The following is a 23342-nucleotide window of genomic DNA, read 5'->3' as shown; positions in this document are numbered from 1 at the left end:
CCTTGCTCACTCTGTTGCCCACCTTATCTTGTTGTGGCATGACATTTTAATGTCTTGTGCGCTTTGCAGTTTTAAAAGTCAATGCCAAGAAGCATCTGGAAGCCATGATGAAAGATCATGATGGCTGGAAGGTGCGATGCCTAGAGATCACTGAGGATCAGGACACATGGAAGAACCGGTGCTAGGAGGTGGCAACTGGCATTTTGCTCGTCCTTGACCTTATCGACCCAGCGCTTACAGAAGAAGTGTCAAGGACGCCACAGCTCATACTAGTTGAGAGATGCCAAAAGGCATGGGGATGGTTCCAAGAGTTCATGAAGGAGGTGGGTGAGTACATAGGCACACATGTGCTAAGCATGGTGCGTGCCCACTACCCCCTAATCGATCTCAAGCACCTAGAGGCTGGGTACCCGAAGGAGGTAGATCCAGACAAGGCCGAGGAGCTTCGGATGACCTAGCTAGACCTGTCTTCAAAGATAATTGGTGACATTAACCTATGTGGAGGTGGGACAGCACCTGTACAGGGTACGCCATCAACAAGTCAGCTAGAAAGGCCATCAATTGTGAGCCAACCGGTGAAACCTGCGGTCTTGACCAGCCAGGCATCGACGGGTCCGTCCTCTTCAGCTCGACCAGTACAAGAGTCCCCAAGACTCAAGTAGGATGTTGGGAGCAGCGAGCAGCAGGTGCCATGTGCCCTGACTAGCCAATAGGATAGGCTAGAGCTGTAGAAGAAGGACGCAGTTGTGTTATTGTAAACTTGGGCCTCTTCAGGCAAGCTTGTAATAATGTAACTGTATATCATCATAAGCTTGTTTGTTTTGTATAAAACATATTTAAGCTTGAAACTCAAGTTGGTGTAACTAAGTGAGAACATGTTAGTGTTCTGTTTAGTTATACCATTTTACTCGACACATCATCCTGAAAAGTTTATACGGCCCTAATTTGCCATGTGGTCGGAGTGTGAGGTGCGTGACCTATGCACATGTAGACGCGGACAAGTCAAACTAGGGGGGACCTGCCGATCACCCATAGCATAGAGAGCGGATCCCATGCACGCGTTGGGAGGAACCAGAGACAGGGCCTGCTCCGAAAACCCTAGAAGGAATGGTGGTCGGCTTTGACTGGCTAAGTTAGAATAACCATAAAATTCAAAGTGACACATCAGAGTGGTCGGAGAAATCATAATAGCTTTATTGAATTAAATCGAAAGTACAAGAGGAGTATATATCTTAGTAGTTAAGCATAGAAGCGTCTAAGCTTGTCGATATGCCATAAATTTGGTACGTCCGTACCGTCTAGGTGAGCTAACCTATAAGACGTTGGTCGTGTGACTTCCTTGATCATGAAGGGCCCCTCCCATGGGGTTGCGAGTTTATGGACACCAGCCTGATTCATCTTCCACTTCAGGACCAGGTCCCCGACCACGAAGAACCGCTCTTTAACGTTCTTGTTGTAGTACCTGCGCAAAACAACAAGGTATTTGGCTGTACATACATAAGAATCGAGTCGCTTCTCTTCTACACTATTCACTTCTAGCTCCCATACTTCATTGACCTTGCCTTCATTGAAGTTCTCTACCCATGCTGATTTGAAAGCAATATCTACTGGGAGGACTGCCTCAGCGCCGTAAACCATAAAGTATGGTGAGACGCTGGTGTTACAACTAGGCTGAGTTCTGAGGCCCCAGACCATGGCTGGTAACTCTTTGAGCCATCTTCCGGGAGCCTTGTCATTTTCTCTGTACATCCTCTTCTTCAATGCGTCCAAAATCATGCCATTTGCCCGCTTGACCTATCCATTAGCTCTAGGGTGCGCCACCGAGACGTATTTTACTACTATGCTCCTTTCATCGTAGAAGTCCCAAAAAGCGTTCCTGGTGAACTGAGTACCCAGATCAGTGATGATGCTGTTGGGTATGCCGAAATGGTGGATGACCTGGTCGAGGAACGTGACAGCCTTTTCTAAGGATGCCTATACCAGAGGCATGTATTCTATCCACTTAGAAAATTTGTCGATCAGCACAAAGACACAAGTAAATTTCCTAGGAGCCGGTTTGAAGGGCCCGATCATATCTAGTCCCCAGCATGTGAAGGGCCAAGAGGCTAGTATTGTCTAGATCTCATGTGCTGGTACGTGGATTCTCTTGGCGAAGAACTAACAACCCTCACAGTGGCGGACTAGCTTCTCTGCATCGGATACTGTTGATGGCCAATAGAACCCTGCTCGGAAAACCTTACCGACCAGTGTTCTTGAGGCCGCGTGGTTGCCGCAGGAGCCAAAGTGGATTTGGTCCAGGAGATGTTCGCCATCCTCCTAGGTTATACACTTCATCAAGATTTCCTCCTTTGTGTTCTTGCGCCATAACTTGCCATCGACGAGCAGATACTGCTTACCGCGACGCATTAGGCGCTCGTTTTCTGTCTGATCAGTGTAACCACTGCCATCTATCAGGTACTTGATGAAAGGTATTCTCCAGTCAAGCTCATGAGTGGTCGGAGGCGGCTCAGTGGTGCTCGATGCCGAAACCGTAGCCACCAATTGCTGGTCTGGAGGCTTGTCAACCGTTGAATCTTCCTCTTCGATGGAAGGCGTGAGTAGGTCTTGGATGAATACATCATGTGGGACTTTGGCTCGGGATGATCCTAACTTTGACAGCACATCCGCTGCTTGATTTTTGTCCCGGACCACATGTGTGTATTCGATGCCGTAGAACCTGCCTTCTAGCTTTCTGATCGATTTGCAGTATGCATCCATCTTTTCACTAGTCGTGTCCTAGTCCTTGTTGAGTTGGTTGATGACTAGAGCCGAGTCTCCATAGACATAGAGACATTTAACACCGAGCTCAACCGCAATGCGTAAACCATGTAGGCATGCTTTGTACTCGGTGACATTATTAGATGCTGGGAAATAAATCCTGAGGACGTACCGAAGCTGCTCCTTGGATGGTGACACAAAAAGGACTCCTGCTCCCACGCCGTCGATGTTGAGAGAGCCATCAAAGTACATCTTCCAATACTCATCGGACCCCTGAGAGGCAGGCGTGCTTAAGTCTATCCACTTGACGATGAAATCGACGAGTGCCTGAGACTTGATTGTAGTACGGCTTACAAATTCCAAGGAGAAGGGGCATAGCTCCATTGCCCATTTGATGATGCGCCCGTTCGCATCCTTGTTGCTAATGATGTCTCGCAGAGGGTACTCAGTCATGACCACCACACGATATCCGTCGAAGTAATGTTTCAACTTTTGGGATGTTATTAGTATGGCATAGATCAACTTCTGAATCTGTGGGTACCTGGTCTTGGACTCATTGAGTACCTCACTGATGAAATAGATTGATCACTGTACCTTGTAGACATGGCTAGGCTCGTCACGCTCGACCACCATGGCCGTGGAGACCACTTGATTAGTAGCCGCAATGTAAAGCAGGAGTGTTTCGTCTTCTCTAGGAGCAGTGAGGACCGGAGGTGACGTAAGGTATTGTTTCAGCTGTGTGAAGGCAGCGTCTGCTTCCTCTGACCACTCAAACTTTTCGGATGCTTTGAGCAGTTTGAAAAATGGTAATCCTTTTTCACCTAATCTTGATATGAAACGGCTGAGGGCGGCCATGCATCCAGTAAGCTTCTGAACATCCTTCACCTTTTTGGGTGGCTTCATGTCCAAGACAGCTTTGACTTTCTCTGGGTTAGGGCATATGCTGTCGTGACTGACGATGTTGCCAAGTAGTATGCCAGAAGGAACACCAAAGATGCACTTTTTTGGGTTTAATTTCCACTGGAATGTGTTAAGGGCTGCAAAGGTGCATTCCAGGTTGTCAACAAGGGTATGTGCTTCCTTGGTTTTGACAACTATATCATCAACATAAGCCTCGATGAGGTCGTCTTTTATCTCATCTTTGAGGTAGGCCTGTATAGCGCGTTGGTAGGTAGCCCCGGCGTTCTTGAGCCCGAACGACATGGTCGTGTAGCAGTAGGCGCCGAAAGGCATGATAAAAGATGTCTTGATCTAGTCGTCCTTTTTGAGAGCGACCTGGTGATAACCAGAGTAGCAATCGAGAAAGAAAAGCAGCTCGCAACCGGTGGTTGAATCTACGACCTTGTCTATGCGAGGTAAGCTGAAGGGGTCCTTAGGGTAGTGTTTGTTGAGATCAGTGTAATCAATGCACATTCTCCATTCATTATTATTTTTGCATATAAGAACTGGATTGGCTAACCACTCCGGATGATACAATTCTTTGGTAAATCTGGCTGCCAAAAGCCGTGTAACTTCTACCCTAATTGCCTCCTTTTTGTCGCGAGCAAACCGTCGTAGCTTCTGCTTGATAGGTTTGGCCTTGCCGTTGACATTCAAGGAGTGCTCGATCAAGTTCTAAGGTACACTGGGCATGTCAGCAGGTTTCCATGTGAACACATCCATGTTGCTCCTCAAGAACCTGACGAGCGTGTCTTCCTATTTGGGATCCAGGTTGGCCTTGATAAGGGCCATTTTGCTGGGATCACCGTCGACCAGCTGAATCACCTTGTGCTCCTTGGACTTGATGTTCTTGCATAGAGCCTCGAGCTCTGGGATCTCTAGGTCGTTGGCCGAGGTCTTCTTGGCATCGAGCATGGTCTCGGCCATGCGAATAGAGAGGTCGTGAGCTTCTGCTATTTTGAAGCTATCGTCCTCATAGGTATAAGCTGCATATACGTTGCCCCTGAGGGTTAGAACTCCTTTTTCGGTAGGCATCTTGAGCACCAGATACCTGTAATGAGGTATGGCCATGAACTTGGTGAGCGACGGTCGACCAAGAATAGCATGGTAGGTGCCGTTGAAGTCAGCGACCACGAAGTTGACATAGTCGGTGTGGAAGTGGTCCGAGGTCCCAAATTGCACAGGTAGCGTGATCTGCCCGAGAGGTGTAGAGCTCTGTCCGGGGAGAACACCCCAGAACTGTGCCTCGTATGGCTTGAGATCCGCCTGGGTTATCTTCAAGGCGGGCAGACTGTTCTTGAACAGTATATCGATGGAGCTACCGCCGTCGATCAGCACTCTATCGAACTGAACCTTGTTGATACAAGGATCAAGGACCAGGGGAAAATGTCCTAGCTCAGGTATTGCGGCCCATTGGTCCTTTCTGCTGAAGGAGATCTCATGGTGAGACCATGGAGGGAGCCGCGGATCGGTGAGGAGGTTGTCGATGTTGGCCACGTTCAAGCAAGCACGGGCGAGCAGCTTGCATTCTTGTTTGGTCTCGATGGACACTTTGCCTCCAATGATGGTGTGCACGTGATCGATTGGCTTGACGTACTTGTGACGGGGATCTGCGTCTTCATTGTCGTTGTCCTCGTTGTGCTATTCCCCTGCATCGTTAGGCTTGTCGGATGTATCCGGAGCCTGTTGACACATGTAGATAGACTTGAGAATGCGACAATTCTCCATGGTATGGTTTGACTTGGGATGGAGCTGGCAGGGCCCTTTCAATGCTTTGGCATAGTCATCTTCGTAGTTACGACGTCTGCCACCTTTTTTAATGGTGTTGACCTCGTCGTCGTCTTCCCGAGCATGCTTGTCCCTATAATCGTCACGGTGGTTACGCCGCTGATTACGTTGGTCGCGGTAGTCACAGGAGTCATTGCGCTGGTTGCGGCGGTCAAAATTGTCATTCTGACCATGGCTGCCATGGTAGTCGTCACGGTGTGGGGGGTGGTCAGAGCGTGGAACCCTTGCTGCTTCTTCGATAATTATCTTTTTAGCATCATCGGCGTCTGCATATTTCTTAGCGGTGGCCAGGAGTGCTGTGACCGATTCAGGTCTCTTGCGTAGGAGCTTGTCCCTTAGGGCGTCGTGGAAGCGGAGGCTAGTGATGAAAGCCTCGATTGCCTTGTTGTCGGAGATTGATGGGACCTTGATGCGCATCTCCGAGAAACACCGGACATACTCGTGCAGTGGCTCATCTTTTCGATCTCGAATCCGTTGCAGATCATATTTGTTGCCGGGTTGCTCGCAAGTAGCAATGAAGTTATCGATGAAGGCTTGCTTGAGCTCTTTCCAAGAATCAAAGTAGTTCACCGGCAAGCTGACCAGCCATTGGTGACCTGCATGGCCAACAGTGACTGGGAAGTAGTTAGACATGATGTGCTCATCAGCCATGGCTGATCTGCATGCAGTTTCATAGAGCATGACCCATAATTCGGGGTTCTCCTTACCGTCGTACTTCTAAAGTTTCTCGAGCTTGAAGTTCTTGGGCCATATGACTTGGCGAAGGTGTAGAGTAAACTGCTTCAAACCCAACGGGCCGTGGGCAGTGTCATATTCCATACGGCGATAGCTCTCGTGGGATGCGCGATCGTTGGCTCTCTGGTTGATGCAATCACGCAGATTGCGTTCCCCAAGGTAACGACGGAGATCGTTATTGCCATCACGATGATCCCGGTTGCCATCCTGATTAACCCTACGACCGTGGTTACTGCGGTAATTATCGTGGTTATCTCGGCGGTTGTCATCCTGAACGTCGTGGCGGTTGTCCTCCCGATGGCGGTTGTCGTCCCGACCACCATCATGACCACCGTTTCTGCCTTGATGGTTGTGTGATGGGTTGTTGTTGCGTGAGCCACGTTGGTTGGGTGGCTATGAGCGACTTGAGTATTGGCGGCTGTGGCTTGATTCGACTAAAACGGATGGAGCCCGGGCTTGATTTACCATCTCTGCGGTCTGAGCCATAGCAACCGTCAGATAAGCTTGTATATCATCGCGAACTGCCTGGGTTTCCGGGGTGTTGGGTAGCCATTGCATTGTCACCATGGCGATGGCTACGTTGACGCTTGGAGTCCTGAAGACCTATTTGTCCCCCACCCTACCGAAAGCATTATTGAGGTCGCGTGGCTGGATCCTTATGCGTCGTGCCTCCTCCTCTGCTTTAGCTTTGATTTGTCGGCAATTAAACCAGTCAATATTGCGTGCTTCGCGTGCAATCCTTTCTTGCTCTGTTTCGCCAACTGTTGGTGGTTTGTCATTGCTGACAACATTGATCAAATCCCCTTGCTTTGGTGGGAAAGATGGGAATTATGGGAACCCGGGGCGTGGTCTGGGATATCTAGATCGTATTCGATGCCTTCATCATCATGATGCTAGAGCTCGGTGTGGACGGAGGCATTAGATGCGATGCTAGATGAGGACCTGGAGTCACCCTCTTGGACCATGTGGATGGATCCTTCTTGATAATCCTCAATTCAGATCATGTTGATGAAGTTGCGTGGCTTCGGCCACGGTCGATGTACAAAACATAGATCCGAGCAGCGTTGTATATTATATGAGTAGTTGGAGGCAGCGTTTCATAGGCCATAGGGCTAGGCCTAGTAGTTCTCCGTAGAGGCTTCATACTCAGAGAGCCGGAGACCCGTCGCGGAGGCTGGCCGGCGATGAGCGGAGCGCCCTTCAGGAGTAGATATGACCACGAGATATGTACCAAGTCATGCAGGACAACTAGCCCAAGCTGGTCAGGTAGATCTGTTGTGGGGAGCAGTTACTTGCTCATTAGGTTGACCTTGAATTGCACTTACCAGAGCTAGGGTTTCAGCGAGTTTGGTGCCAACTCAATCGATGGAGTCGAGCAAGTCGGTGTTGTCGATCTGCTTCCCTTTGTAGCGGGGAAGCGGACGATGGGTTGTTGGCATGGCTGAAGATGATGCAGGCGTGGTCGGAGCCAGATGTACCATGGTTGGAGCCAGATCCATTGTGGTTGGAGCCATATCCACCATGGTTGGAGCCGTAGCCGATGCAGGTGAAGCAGTGGTCGACGCAGATTGAATCCACGCCTCCTTCGTGGTCATGGCGATGAAGTCGTCGGAGCCGGTGGTCTAGGTGATCTGGCCAACGGTGAACATGAGGCCGTTCAATGTAGCCACGGAGCCGGAGATGATGACCATCTTGTTTGCTTGGAGAGCAGTATGCACACCCCCTACCTGGCACGCCATTGTCGACAAAAATATGGTCGACAGTCTACCTAGGGGTATGCCCAAGGTAGTAGATTGTCAGCACACAGATGCACAAGCCACAAACAAGACAGGGACACAAGATAGACATGAGGTTTTATCCAGGTTCGGCCACTGAGAAGGCGTAATACCTACGTCCTGCGTCTGATTGTATTGCTGTATGTCAATGAGAGATGTTTTTTAGAGGGGTCCCCTGCCCGCCTTATATAGTTCGGGGGGTAGGGTTACAGATCTGGAAACTAATCCTAGCCAGTTACAATTGCCATATGTGGCCGGATAAGGATTCCTATTCTAACCGACCAGGATCTTACTTGATCGCCAAATCTACCTTGACTCCTTGCGCGGGACTCCGAACAGGTTGGCCGAGCTGCATGTCGTCTTTTGGTGGACCGGACCCTCTGATCTAGGCTGGCCCAAGCCTAGCCATAAGGGTATAGGGGTTAATACCCCCATAGTACCTAATGAGGTTGAACTAATAACCATCGAATATTGACATTTCCGGTCAGACAAGAACACTACTGCGCTTCTTGCCTGAATGACGGAAGATTGGTTCCGCCTAGCTCAACCACTGAGGGCTAGACTCTGTCTCGTCTGACCCCTAAGGGCTAAGCTCCGCCTCACTCAATGGCTAAGGGCAGGCTCCTCCTCGCCCAACGTCCGAGGGCGGGCTCCGCCTTGCCCGATGGCTAAGGGCTAGACTCCACCTCGCCCGATAGCTAAGGGCTAGACTTCGCCTCGCTCAACGCCCGAGGGTGGGCTCAACCTCACTCGACAACTGAGGGCTAGCTCCGCCTCGCCCAATGACTGTGCCCTGATCCTTCATAAAGATGAGCACAGGGTACGATAGGACATTCGAGTCAACCGTAGTATCGAGGGCCATGCCCTATGCACCTACAGGATGGTATCGTCAGGATACAATGGGATGTGCGCTTTAAGCCCTTTCTGACATAACAGTGCCCGAATAGTGTTGTAGGCGCTGACTTTTATCCCATGGTGTAGTGGGCGCCACCTTCAGCCCTTGGGCGTGGATACTTATACAGGCATACGACAACCACTACAATCCAAGGAAGAACTCATGTCATCTATAGTATAGGCGCATAGTCATTTCCCCGTCTACCCCCCCCCCCCCCCACACACAGAGTCATGGCTCGGTGCCCTGACACCCCACACCATCTACCAGGAGAGGACATGACATAACCACTCGCTGAAGCAAGGCCAAGGCATGGCCTTGTCAAAGTTAGTGGACACGCTATCCCTGCCATGATCTGCCATGACAGTGGAACAGGCTCAAGGGAAAAGGAAAGCTTGGCACCTCCGAAGGGCGACCACTACTGTAGGTTTTTTCCCTCTTTCTCCCATCCGTAAACCCCCTGCTCCCCCTTGTCTATAAAAGGGAGGGTAGGACACCCCATGAAAGGGAGATCAGTTTGACACAACACAACATATCACACACACAGCCATGCAGCGACCGAGCTCTTGGCGCCCTTCCGACCATTCCATCAGAGACTTGGAACCTTCCCCTCTCTCGACCGTTTGTACCCCCTACTACGAACCTTTTTCGAAACTGATAACACAAGCAGCAACATACTAGACATAGGGACATTCAACCTGAACCAGTATAAACCTTGTGTCCTTTAAGTGCACCATCCGAGCCTAACACGCAATAATTATAAATTTACTAGTCGGTGTTTGTTCAAAACACCGATAACCTTTTATAATTGGGTCACCAAGTTAATTATAGCCAATCATCTCTAGATTAGCAACCAACCTATGCCAAACATGTGTTATATAATTAAGTAACATTACAATAGTAACCATAGCCATTTATCATACCATTCTTAGAATCATTTCACTTGCCATTAATCACTACGATAGAAGGAAGCTCAGTCAAGTTTCTCACTATCCGGGAGAGACGGCGATTCGAATCGATTGCATCTAGCTGGGTAGTATTCCTAACACAAACCCACACTTCCCCGTTAGAGTCGCGTCGGGTCACCTTTGGTACAACTCAGGTACACATGTCGCGGGTTCGATCAGCGCCGCACAATTAGGGACAACCAGCTGCTAGGATGGTTAGGCCCAGCCTACACTTGGGCTCATGTCTTGCTCTCTGCATATCCTTACTACCTCTAGTGTGTGCACTCTTATAGAATGGGGCCCGACCTAAGTGGAGCTACTCGGCTTCGTGGTCGAAACGAGTTATCCAGCCAACTAAGTGAGAGGCTATGTTCAAAATGACCAAGGACCAACAACAATGCGGTCCTTAATCGACACAGACAAAATCACACGAGTCACCCTACTACATAGACTCTGTCCGGCCCTTCATTTACATCCTCCCATGGTTCTTTTACACGATAGTAGATATAGCCAACCATGATTCGATATCCACCTATATCTCGCAGGTGACAGGAAATCACCCGACTTCTACCGACTAAGCAATGCTAAGCATTTATTCGATCTGGACCTACATAGGGTTCAAGGGATATTTCTAGACAAGGAAATTATATGCATCAAGTGTTTTCAATCAACTCTTATAACCCAATGCATCAAACATAAATGACTTAAGTTGATATTTTTAAAACATACGAGACTTAGAATGCTCCAGGGCTTGCCTTTCAAGTAGGCTAAGGGCTTATGGTCTGGGCACTCAAGCAGTTCTTTCTGGACCTGTTCTTTGCCTTCTAGAACTTCCTACTGCTGGGGTCTCCTGCTGGTCCTCCTCTCCCACGACCTCGAATTCCAGAAGTGTTATTCCCTTCAATGATCCTATATGTATGAAGATATAGATAAATACAGAGAAAGCACAAGGGATGAAGTGCAAGTATGGTATGACAAAATGCATATTCATACACATCCTTAGCAACAAGATAACAAGATGATGATAGGATTTCTTTGCTTTATTGAGAAGGTTCATATCTCCTCTCTAGTAAAGCAAACATACACTCACCATGTTCTAGCAACCTAAGATAAAGTTATTCATCATCAGTAAGAGGCCTAAAACCTACAGCTAACAACTTATCTTAATTAGCCTAATCATCTAATTTAATAAGCATCATGCTCATACACAGCAAATAATTCAAGAACTAGATGCAATTGAATTATAGAGCAATAAATATATAACTGCATACACCTAATCAAAATTGGTCACAACCAACTGTACCAATAGGTCCTATTCATCACCAACATGTTAAAAGTATAATGGTTGGACCCCATTCAATTTTATACAAGCCTTTATTAATTTATAAATTAATTTGGGTGAAAATTGGAACTGCTACTTCCATTTCTCAATAAATTCAAGAAAAATTACAGCAGCTCATACATGCTCTCAAGAGACTTATGTTAAAATTTCATGCCATTTGGACAAGTACAACAACCTCTATAAAATGACAAGTGACATTGTTTATAGCTACTTAAATAGGTCTAGCATAGTGAAAAGTGTTAAACAACAGATTTTATATTTTCTTACTTTCACCATAACACCAGAGTACTGTGAAAATTAATTCATGCTCACAGGTTACATATATTTACCACAATTAATTTCCCAGAAACTAGCATTTAATCAAGTTAAATCACAAAGCCACATTCCAAGCATGCTCACTGTAGGTTTAATATTTTTCCTAGCTACAACACGTCAACACAAGACCAACAAAATTAGAATCACATTTTTAGCATCTCCCTAACTCAAGTTATGCATTTTCTAAGATTAAATAGGTAATAAACAAGATAATTTAAACAAGGTATAAAAATGTGGCACATACCAAGTTTCATATTTTTAACGGGATAGTACTCATCAAGACGAAGCTAACAAAATTTGGTTCACTCAATTTGGACACTCTTAGAATAAGTTATGAATTTTTTAAGTTTGCATTCAAGTCTGAAAAAAATAAATTTCAAACTCGGTTTGCAGGTAGGTGCACTCAGTGCACTACACCCCTAGACACTGATACGCGGGTCTAGGGAGTCAATCGACCCCACGTGTCAGCCACACCGAAGCAGAGGCGCGTTCTCCGACGGCGCGGTCACCCCAACGGCCTCCCCACTTAAACCCGCACCCGGCGCACTAGATGGTTGAACCTCCACCGGCCTCTAGCTAGGGCAGCGGTGGTAATGACGGACGGCGGCGCTACATGGCAGCGGTTCGGCCTTCTCTGGCCGTGGCATGCTCGGGTGAGCACGGCTATGGCTTCGTGGTGACCTAGCGGAGATCTAGGGTTAGGATTGGGGCTCGCGGTGGCGTCGGTGAGGCACGACCGCATGCATGGTGGCGCGAGCATGACAGCGGCGCTGTGATGTTCCAACAAGCTAGGTGATGGCATTGAGCATCCGTCCTCTCGTTGAGCTTCACCATCACGTGGCTAAGACCTAACACCTAGAAGTGAGAGGGAAAGAAGACCGGGCATGCATGGCCATGGTGGCGCGCATGGCGGCAGTGCGGCCAGCTTACGGCGGCGCAATGCACATTCTCCTTCTGGTGGGGCCTACATTGGACAAAGGCCAGCGCCTACAGCATCTACTGAACCTAGTGACCATGGGACAATGGAGAGAGTGAGCGGTGCAGACGTGAGGCGGTCTGTCCATGGCGAGCTCGAGCTCGGCGGCACACCGTGGCAATGGCGACTACGGTGACGGCACAATGGACCTCACTTGTGCTCGACTGGGGTTGCTAGCAGGTCGATGATGTAGAGGGCGTCACTGCGGAGCTATGGTCAGGATGAATTGAGCGGTGGTGCTGCGGTGGCTGCTAGTGAGGCCGACGACGACGCGATGGTGGCAGCGCTGTGCTTTCTCCGCTCGGTGGGCGCGCGTGAGAGAGAGAGAGCGAGCGAGGGCGAGGGTGGGCGAGCAGCAGTGACGCGACGTCTTTCTCCCCTCCCTGGCATGACGAACAGGGCCAGCGCCGGCGTACGGCCGCCACGCGACGCGCGCGACCTGCGTGCGGTCGGCCACTGCTGGCCGGTTTGTGCCGATTCAGGCAGTTTGACAGCGCGACTTTGCACCCCTAGATCTCCCAAACTGTGGCGAGTTTTGATCAACCATTTTCACCATTGTGTAAAGCTATGTGAGTACTACAAAATTGCTTAAAGGAGTTTGGTCTAATTCAAGCTGGTTTCCAAACTAAAAATCATCAAAAGTGGGTACATGAAAACTGTAAACAGTCAGAAAATTTTCTGAGTTTTCAAAACAGCATAAAGTTGCATTTTGGGATCCCTGTTTGGCCAACTTAGGCATTGATTTAGCTCTTGGCCCTTAAACAAGTTTGTTCTACATGAGATGAACTACAATTTTTATTTAGGGCCTACTGCCATGCAAGCTCTCTAAGTAATTAGTCAAGTTAGGTCAAACAATCAACTAAATAAAGACATTTCTAGTGATACCTACACTTAGAAGCATTTTTGGACCAACTCATGAATATAAACTTGGTTCCATTTTTCATTCTAAGTGTGTCTAAGGTATTTTAGTGACCAAACAACAATCACTTGCATTAGCCAAGCATGATCATCAGCATATACATGTATAATTATGTATCACATGTGATAACATAGAGTGAATGAAATGAATTTTCATATGCTAATGCTCAAGAATGAATGGGTGATGCTTATGCTCATGCAAATGTAAGTGCAAAGTGCAAGCTTAACACTGGAGTGTTACAACAGGCGTATATAATGGTATATTTTAGCTTTGGCAAGAATTATAATGGCAGTGATATAGTTTCGCAAATAGTAATGGTGCGCTTCAAAAATGATAAAGTTATAATAACACACATCCAATTAACCATATATATTATATATGTTTATTATACGTGAATGAGTGAAGATAAACCGCACATGTGGATTGCTAGCTAACTCGTGGCATGCCGGCATCCCATTTTCCATCTAGGATCCTAACCACTCTAGTTATCATGCAAATTAAATTTACACAAGTGGCAGGATTACACGTGGTTGATCGGAACGCAATGGCAGATGCAGGCGAGGCGAGGCGACGCTGACGCTAGGTCCCTCGTGTCGGCATGCCGTGGCGCTGCTGCGTGCCGTGCGTGTCCCTAGGCACTGGGCAGCGGCAGGCGGCGGCAGCCCATGCCCATGGCCCACGACATCAAAGTAGAGGGCCCCCTAGGGCGCGGGGCGGGGTGGCCCAGGCCGGCTGGCCTCGTCCCGGACTTCGGGGTGAGTGCGTGGCCGGACAACTGGCGCTAGATAGGAGTTTCGCGATGGCCCCGTTCGTCTCTCCTTAACCCGATTTGATCTATTTTTTTTTTAATCTAGAATAGTATTTTTCTCTTATAAATTTCTTCAGATTTCTCTATATTTCTCCGAGCGAACGGGGCCATGATCCGCCATCTCGGGCGCAGGAGCAGGAGCATTTGCAATTTGCATAAGGCCATGCCCACGGAGCGGAGCTTTTAATCGTGCTCTCGTTTCTTGCAGCGACAAGGACAGCGACTCTTTGGGCGTGTTTTGGTTGCTTAGGCTTCCCTGGCCTGGCTAGCTACAGGTAGCCTGGGTGGGTTTGGCTTGGTTACTGCAATGCAAGTTGGTTGTATTACGCTAGCCAACTTTGGCTCGGTTTATGTTTGGGTGCCTGCTCTAGGCCCAAACTGCATTGGCTTAGCAGAGGTTGGCGTGTTTGGTTGTTGCTGGCTCTGCTTCGTTGGCTTCACCCCTCCCTACAGAGGTGATCTTACCTCCCACAGACCTCCCCCCCTTGTCCCTTACGCTTTGTAAGTGGGGTATTTGGTAACATAACTTGCGTAGGTAATCATATAAATGAACAACAAATTGGCGAGGACGAAGCCTGTTCACTGGCTCGTAAACGATCGTAAATTTCCAGTCAGGAATAGTATTTTTCTTTCACACCAAACCAGCCAGCAGTAAATAATCCACGATACGATACGGCCTCCCGAACAGGCTGGAAGTCTGCTTGCACACTAGATAAAGTTACAGGTCCTGTTCGGCTGGCAGAATTTTGACTGACTGAAAAACACTGTTCTTGCTGAATTGTTGCTGAGAGAAAAATACTGTTCCAGCTGAAAAAAATAAGCCGAACAAACCGAATATGGAGTAAGCCGAACGGGACCATAGTCATGACTGCTTCATAAATCCCAGGTGCTCCATCAGAGTGGTTCCCCTCTGCCACTGCACTAGCAAAGCTATAAATAGCATCAAGTAAATTGCACGGCCGGTCCTCAAAATATTGGGTGGGTTTCGTATAGGTCCTCAAACTACGAAATCGCACGTTTGATTCCTAATGTATTTAAGTGATCTCATCCAGGTCCAAAATAGACACAAAAATGGTTAGAAGCTGACGTGGTCGTCCACGTGGACGTGATTTAAGCGTGGACGTGGTTTAAACGTGGACATGGCATGATTTAAGCGTGGTCCTCCACCCGGAACTTTATCCGACGACGCCTCCTTCTTTGACCTCGAGTTCACCGTACCCGGCAATGAGAGCGCCGCGTCCGACGTCGAGGAGGAGCGGGTCGAGTTCAACTTCGCCGTGGCCGCCGGCGAAGACGTCGTGGCACCCGGGGCCGCCAAGGTGGTGGCCGTCGATGCGCCGTCCGCGGAGGCGGAGACCGAGGCCGAGGCCGCGGTGGTCCCACCGTCGGCGACGCTGCTCCGTCTGGCCACCAGGTTCCGCGTGCTGCTGCTCAAGCTGAGGAAGCCCAAGGCCCCGATGACGGCGGACGGTGCCGGGGCCACGCAGGCGCCAAGGCAGCAGCCAGCAAGTTTAATGTGACGGAAAATTGTCCAGTAGGCTACTGTAGCGCACTGTAGCATTTCGTTTGTATTTAGTAATAATTGTCCAATCGTTGACTAATTAGGCTCAAAACGTTCGTCTCGCAAAGTACAATCAAACTGTGCAATTAGTTTTTAATTTCGTTAATATTTAGTACTCCATATATGTACCGCAAGTTTAATGTGACGGAAAATCTTCTTTTTACATAGTATCAAAGTTTGCATTTTGGTGAAACTAAACACCCCCTAGCTAGCTAGCACTTGCAGCGTCTCCTTCTCTTTGTCTTGTCCGCTAGATACAAACTATGCACGGACAGGGCTTATTGCTTGTTTGATACTATATACGTACACAAGATAATACGATGACTTTTATTTCGATGCGTGCATTAGTACAGAAGATACAGATAGTATATATGCATGAACGTGCACGCACGAGATCAACTTAATAACCGTCGTCCATATATATATGCTGCATGCATGCAGACAAGGCCATGTTCGGCGAGGGCGAGTGGTTCTTCTTCAGCCCTCGTGACCGCAACGCAAGTACCCCAACGGCGCCCGCCCCAACCGCATGGCGGGCTCCCGCTACTGGAAGGCCACCGGCACCGACAAGCCCATCCTGGCGGCCGGCGCCGCGCACTGCCTGGGCGTCAAGAAGGCGCTCGTCTTCTACCAGGGGCGCTCCCCGAAGGGAAGAGACGGAGTGGGTCATGCACGAGTACCGTCTCCTCGACACCGACGCCGCCGCGGTGCTCGCCAGGCCCACCACCGCCAACTTACTACCGGAGACAGCTTTTTTGTCGAGTGGCTCAGGCACTCGGCAAAGGCCGATATACACTCGGCAAAGCACGCTCGGTAAACAGTTTATCGGTAAAGACCTCTTTGCCGAGTACACTTTATCGGGCACTCGGCAAAGACTTTGTCGAGTGTCAATCCAGCACTCGGCAAAGAAAAGTGGCCGTGACGGCGAGCGCCACTGTGACGACGGCTTTACCGAGTGCCAAGGTCAAGCACTCGGCAAAGGTCCCCGCTTTGCCGAGTGTCGTTGACTTAGACACTCGGCAAAGGTGGCCATGAATATCATTTTTTCATTTATTTATTTTTCATTATTCGAATGACTAGCAGTTATAGTTTGAATTATCCAAGAAAATTCAATTAAATGAAATAAATTAGAGAAATATAGAAAAAGTCCGAGAAATGTGTCACATTGGAACATGGAGTACCAGGTATTGTCTAAGGACTGCAGAAAAAGTTTAGAGGTCAAAAGTGAAAAAAATGGTTTGCTGACACTAGCAAAGGAGCCTCTTTGCCGAGTGTCAGGAGAAGACACTCGGCAAAGGATTAACGGCGGCTGCCGACCGTTAATGGCGGCGGCCCTTTGCCGAGTGTTATTGTTTGACACTCGGCAAACTTGGTCTTTGCCGAGTGTTTGGCACTCGGCAAACCACCTTTTTGCCAAGTGCCAGTTGTTTGCCGAGTGCTGTCTCTCTGGCACTCGGCAAACAACCTTTTTACCGATTGCACAATAAAAAGCACTCGACAAAATTAGCACCTTCGATAAAGAAGTCGTCTCCGGTAGTGACTCCACGAGGGTATGTACGTGTGTGTAACTATGCACTGCCACTACTACCAGACTAGAAGCGTCGTACGTATCACATATCTTCATGCATATGCATGGTGCGTGCAGCTTGACGACTGGGTCCTCTGCCGCGTCCGCAAGAAGGGCGTCTCCTTGGGCCCGGCGGGCATGGACGATACTTCCGAGGGAATAACAACGACGAGGACCGTGCCGCCGTTCCGGCCAACGACACCGACTACCACCACGCCCAGCTCGAGATGGCCACAGCAACTCAGAGGGAGGTACTGCGACATCATCAGGTGCCCGACGCCGGGACCGGTGGCGGCTTTGGCGACGTCGTCATCGACTGGAACAACAACGACGACGACGGAGGAGACGACCTGCTGCAGTACCTTATGGCCAGCGGCGGGCTCGGTGGGTCCCCGTCCGCCCACCATATGCATCATGAACAGGGGCACGAGCATGGCAATGGCGGTGACCACGCGGCTCGGCGCCGTCGTGGCGTGCGTCATCTTGGCGGCCGTGGCGGTGGCGCCGCGGCCGGCGGCGGGGATCCTTGACCCGGTCGACTTCCTGGCGCTGCAGGCCGTGTGGCGGTCGCTGGACGACTTGCCCGGCTCCGAGTTCTTGGACGGCTAGGACTTCACCGTCAATCCGTGCGGGTTCCCTGGCGTGTTCTGCGACGGGGACCGGGTGGCGGCGCTCGCGCTCGGCGACCCCCGGGACGGGGCGGCTGGACCCAGTGCTGGGCCGACTGTCCGCGCTCACCGAGCTCTCGCTCGTGCCCGGGCGCGTCGAGGGGGAGCTCCCGGCGTCGCTTGCGTTGTGCTCGAATCTCCGCTTCCTGGAGGTCAGCAAGAACCTCCTCTAGGCTCGGAGTCCTGCTGCGTGGCAGGCTCGGAGGCGTAAACGGCTGTCCGAGCCTGAGGCTCCTCGCTTTCCGCCCGCGCCGCCTCCGCCTACGTGGACAGCCACGTCGACTGCTTGACACCGTCTGGGCTGTTTAGGACCTATATGGACCGAATTAAGTAGATTAGAGAGTCAAGAGTGCGATTTCATGTTTGAGGACCCAGACGAAATCAACTCAATACTTTAAGGACCGGCCGTGCAATTTACTCAATAGCATCAGTCATCCCTGTCACAAGGTCTGTATCTTCAATAGTGAGGCCTCTCTTCCTCTTCCTTCCATTGGACGGTTCTGGGGACTCCTCCCTTGCTTGAGACTGAACTGGTGGTGCATCAGCATCAACATCAATGGTGTCAGGAGTAACAGGCTGGCCCAATGGTTCATTGGAGCCCATGGCAAACCTACCAGCTGCCACCCCACTTGCAAAAATGGTCTGCATCTGTGAGTAGTTGATGACGTGAGTGTTCAGAAACTCCGCATCTTTCGGGTGATCCTGTAACGAAACACAATAACAGTTCATTAGATATAAATATTGTATTATCATGCCCATTGTAATGAAACACAATAACCGTAATGACAAATAGTTTTACCTTGACATGCCCATTGTAATGTTCTGGATCTAGAGTGATGACATAGTTTGCTTCATCCCAGCCTGCCCCACTGATTTCTTTGAGCCTGCAGATCTTCACCCAACGTGAGCGCCTGCAGATCTTATAGGAGTGAATGTGCTGTATAATTCTTTAAAAAATGAATGCAAACGGGCGCGACGGTGATCATCGTCGATCATCTGCTGCCGTGCTTCGCATCGGTTCATCGTCCCCCATGGAGGGAGACGCATATGAGGAGGAGGATCCATCGGAGCACTTCGTCCCTTTCCAATTACCATTCCCGTTCACGTGCCGGAGACTAGCTCGATGAAATCGGCGTGCATGCCCGCACCGCACACCCAGCCAGAGGTGGGACTTGGGCCGTGCACGGCATGACCCTATCGTGCTTCGGGCCCTCTAGACACGTCGGGGCGTGCCGATATGGCATATTGAATTATTTCTTCGGCCTAAGCACAACCCGTGGCATGCCAACATGTCTTCGGATCATGCCGAATTAATCACGGCCCTTAAATATCTTTGCTAGTTTTCTTTTTTCACTCGATATATGAAATATATATATTGTGTGTATTATTTTAATGAAAATTTAATGATTTTCATAATCTATTCAAGAATTAGATAAGAGGTAGTATAGTAAATGCTAGAAAATTGTATTGTATAGTTGTATAATTATCTACGTGCCATTTTCGTGCCGTACAGGCCCAAGCACGGCCCAAAATACGTGCCGGGCCATGTAGCCCACCGTGTCGAGATCTAAGCACAGCACGACCCAAAATATTTCGTGTCGTATCGTGCTTCAAGACTATAAAAGACCGTACCATAACCCGCACTCAAATAGCACGGCCAAGTCCCAGCTCTGCACCCAGGCGTCAAAGTCAAACCGTCAGCCGTGAGATGAGATGTGTGCAAACGCAGCTGTACTCAGGTGGTGTTTGGATCACTAGTCCCAAGGACTAAAGTTTAGCCCCTAAACTTTAAGCCTGCTGGGCTGTTTGGATCCATGGGCTAAACTTTAGTCCTCTGATCTACAATCACTAATTTACCCTCATTTAATTATCTATGCATAACCATGCATGCGAGCGGCAAGGGATATGAGGAGTCCAGCGCCCGTCCCAGGGAGTTTAGCCCAGTTTAGGGTTTCTTTAGGAGCAAAAAAATTTAGCCCAGTTTTTAACCATTTACTCACTTTTAATCATATATTTGAATCCCATGAAAAAAAACCTAAAAATGTAGGGCTAAAGTTTTACCGTGGAATCGAATAGGGCCTCAAACTCGGAGTCAGACCACTCGTTTTACGGGACATGTAGGGATGAAAACGGATCGGATACGGACGGATATCACCGATATTACATTTGCTTTCATATTTATACCTGGATTCGGATTTAAATACGGATATTGTCAACCATGCCGGATAGGATACGATTGGGTATCGACATCATAAATATGTGATTTGAGTATTCGGATACGGATACGTCATCGGATATTGAATATCCAGATTCGAATATGGACATATCAGAACTCCTTTAAACGAATTTGGTCTCAAATACGGTCGGAAAATATGCGTACCGTTTTCGTCGATAGGGACATGGAAAGGCTGCGGCGAAAGCGGCGTGTGCCGGCGGCAGGCTGCGGAGAAAGCGGCGTGTGCCGGCTGCCGCGCCCGCGTGCGTGAGAGAGAGAGGAACTCTGTTTTCCTCTGCGCTCCGCCGACGCTCTGCTCCACCTCCACGGCGAGGCAATTCGGTGCATGCTAGTACGCGTATAATAAGGTATATACGCAGAGATCAAGCAGACTTTTCTCTAGATTATTTTTGAAGCAAAACTCTGTGTGTCACTAAAAAAATGACCAACCTATATATATAAACAATTCTCAGAATGCTTTGAACCTATCGGTCTTCATTCTGCCTTCCGGTGTAGGTAGCCCCCCAAGTATTTTGCCTCAAAGGCAACTGCATGCACAGAAAGGCGGTCCTTAATTCTTTCCATTATGTTCGGATCAAGTTTCTCATTATAGAGTGTTGACCATTTATCGAAGTTGAGTAGCTGTCCCGTAGTTTTGCAATATTTCCTCAAACGTTTTCTTTTGGAGGAGAAATAGGGATTTCCATTACTGTGAAGAGGCTAAATCATCAACAAGTACAAAATGAATACAAGCCGGAATGGAGTCTAAAGGTCGCTCCTCTTCCGGATCTCATAAACTGCCTAAAGCAGCCAACTCATGAGCTATCCTGGAGTTTTGCAATATTTCCTCTTCGTTCACTTTTAATACAGTAATACACAATGAGCCTGTTCAACTCCTGCTTAAAAAACAGAAAACTATCATCATCACATGATAAATGAGAGATTTCGGAGGCTCTCCTGCAAACCTTTAGCCCTTTGTAGTCTTTATGTTTGTACTTCATTCTGCAGCAATCTTGACAGGCCATTAGTTACAAATAGAAATAAGGACCATAATGTATCACCGTGATGTAAGGCCTATTTGGATCCCGTCCTCTAGATTTTAGAGTTAAATCCCTAAACAAGTGGTCTAAAATTAGCTCCAAATTTTAATTCACCTCACATTAAAGCTTTAAACCTAAAAAATAAGCTAAAGTGATCTAAAGTTTTTAGAGCTCTAAACTTTGGAGTATGGGATCCAAACATACCCATAATTCTTGAGTAGGTAGAAAGGTGTCTAACACCATTGAAGTGAACACTGCATGCTATTGTCGATGAAAGACTATCTTTATCGATGGAAGACTCTTCACAAGAACTTTTCAAAAGAAATAATCCCAATCCACTCGATCATATGACTTGCGACAACTACCATACATACATAAGGAAATATTTAATTTATCATCACAGACGGACAAATGATCCTAAAAACTAATCCCCGTCTTCACACGATCTTAGATGAGTTAGCTTTAATCTTCACTTCAGCATAACTTTTCTCTAAGAATAGACTATTCATTTTATAGGATGACAACCAAACCTTATCTTATATTTTCAAGATTTTCTGCCATGCTGGCACACACAACTTTAGCATGGAGCATGAAATGTTTTGGCTATGTTTATTATGCTGGGATTAAAGGTGAGGTTACTTGGTCCTTTTCTCAATGTGTAACATGGATGAGCAATGTTTATTACACCGTTATTAAATGGGCTACACAGCCAATTAAAAGAAATAAATGGTCGATTAAACGGACACGGCTGGTCTCTAAGTATAGAGTTTAAATGGCGTACAAATGGACTACATGCATGGCAGTTTATGGCAACACTGAGCATGTGCAAGCGCACTTGATAATTCCATAGACAATCAACGTATATGTCCACTTATGAATTTACACATAACAGAAATAAAAGGAGACAATCCATGTGTCATATGCTCGTGATTCAAAATGATTTTCCTTTCTCGCTTTTTGGTGTCAACAAAGATGCCATAATTCATCTTGTTCCATAGCACTACTTCAGCAGTATTTTTCAACAAACGAACAGTGTTTTTCTCTCACAACAAATTAGCATAAGTATCAGCAACGATCAAATTTCAGCGAAACGAACATGGCCGTACAAAGGCAACTCAAGGATTCCTCGCTGAACCGAGGGTTTTATATGCATTTTTTAAGACTTATAGTTACCTTATATTATAATTCATATATATATATTTAATATATATAACTTTATTATATATAGATCAATCTATCGAAAAAAAATAGACACGTGCCTGCGACACGTACACATCTGTGTCTACTTAAACACAAGCTGCAATCTGATAAGCCGTCTCTGTCGCATATATGATGCGTATGCATGCCGATGAACAAGAGTTGGAAGGAGTATGTGTACAGGTCAGCTTGGCCCAGGTAGCAGTTATAACAGAGTGAGCCAGGAGGGGTAGCCCAGGATGGCACCAACCGACCGACCGCGCAGGTATATATGCATGCCGAGTTGGCGACGACGACGTGTACGTGCATGCGTGTCGCCGTGTCGGCTGCACCGGTGTCTGCCACTGACATCGACGCCCGATGGAGACGAGGAGTCGACGATGCCACCAGACACCAGTAGGCAGTAGCAGTAGGTCATACTCATCATACACCTCTATCTCATCGATCTTTGGCTGCATGCAGCGCTATAGACAATTCGTACGTACCGGACGACGTCGTCGTTTGTGTCTGTTTTATTCACTTTTGATTGAACTAACTAACTAACACAACAATCATTGACCCGTTAATCTTCGAGAGTTAGTCTTGCGTTTATTAGTGCGTGTCTCAGCATGTACACACACACATGGCAAAACATGCATGCGTGGTGGAAGAAATGGTACTTTAGTTTGTTAGTGCGTCACCTCAGTTCCACAGCATTCAACTAACCCAGTCAATAATCCCGGCCCAAGGCGCGCGCACTGCTAGTGCTAGTCAGCAGCAGTACGTTAGCTGCCGCACGCGCTTAACCGAAAGATTATATTAGACGGCTGGCTAATTAATCCAGTTGTGCAGCGTGACACGCCACTGACGAAACACACGCGCCGGACCGTCTGGCGGTGGTGGATTTGTGCACGCCGGACAA

General features: G+C 48.3%; 1 long non-coding RNA gene across 1 annotated transcript; it reads right to left on the bottom strand.

The window, feature by feature from the left end:
- Nucleotides 1-17295: 17295 nt before the first annotated feature.
- LOC136531434 (uncharacterized) lies at nt 17296-20596 on the bottom strand. Its single transcript, XR_010778027.1, has 3 exons — nt 20370-20596; nt 18789-18900; nt 17296-18691 (listed from the first exon to the last, which is right to left on the bottom strand). It is a non-coding gene; the product is annotated as an uncharacterized lncRNA (long non-coding RNA).
- Nucleotides 20597-23342: the final 2746 nt, after the last annotated feature.

The sequence above is a fragment of the Miscanthus floridulus genome, unplaced genomic scaffold, assembly GCF_019320115.1.
Source record: "Miscanthus floridulus cultivar M001 unplaced genomic scaffold, ASM1932011v1 fs_350_2_3, whole genome shotgun sequence".
Taxonomy (NCBI): domain Eukaryota; kingdom Viridiplantae; phylum Streptophyta; class Magnoliopsida; order Poales; family Poaceae; genus Miscanthus; species Miscanthus floridulus.
This window is presented reverse-complemented; position numbering and strand designations above follow the sequence as displayed.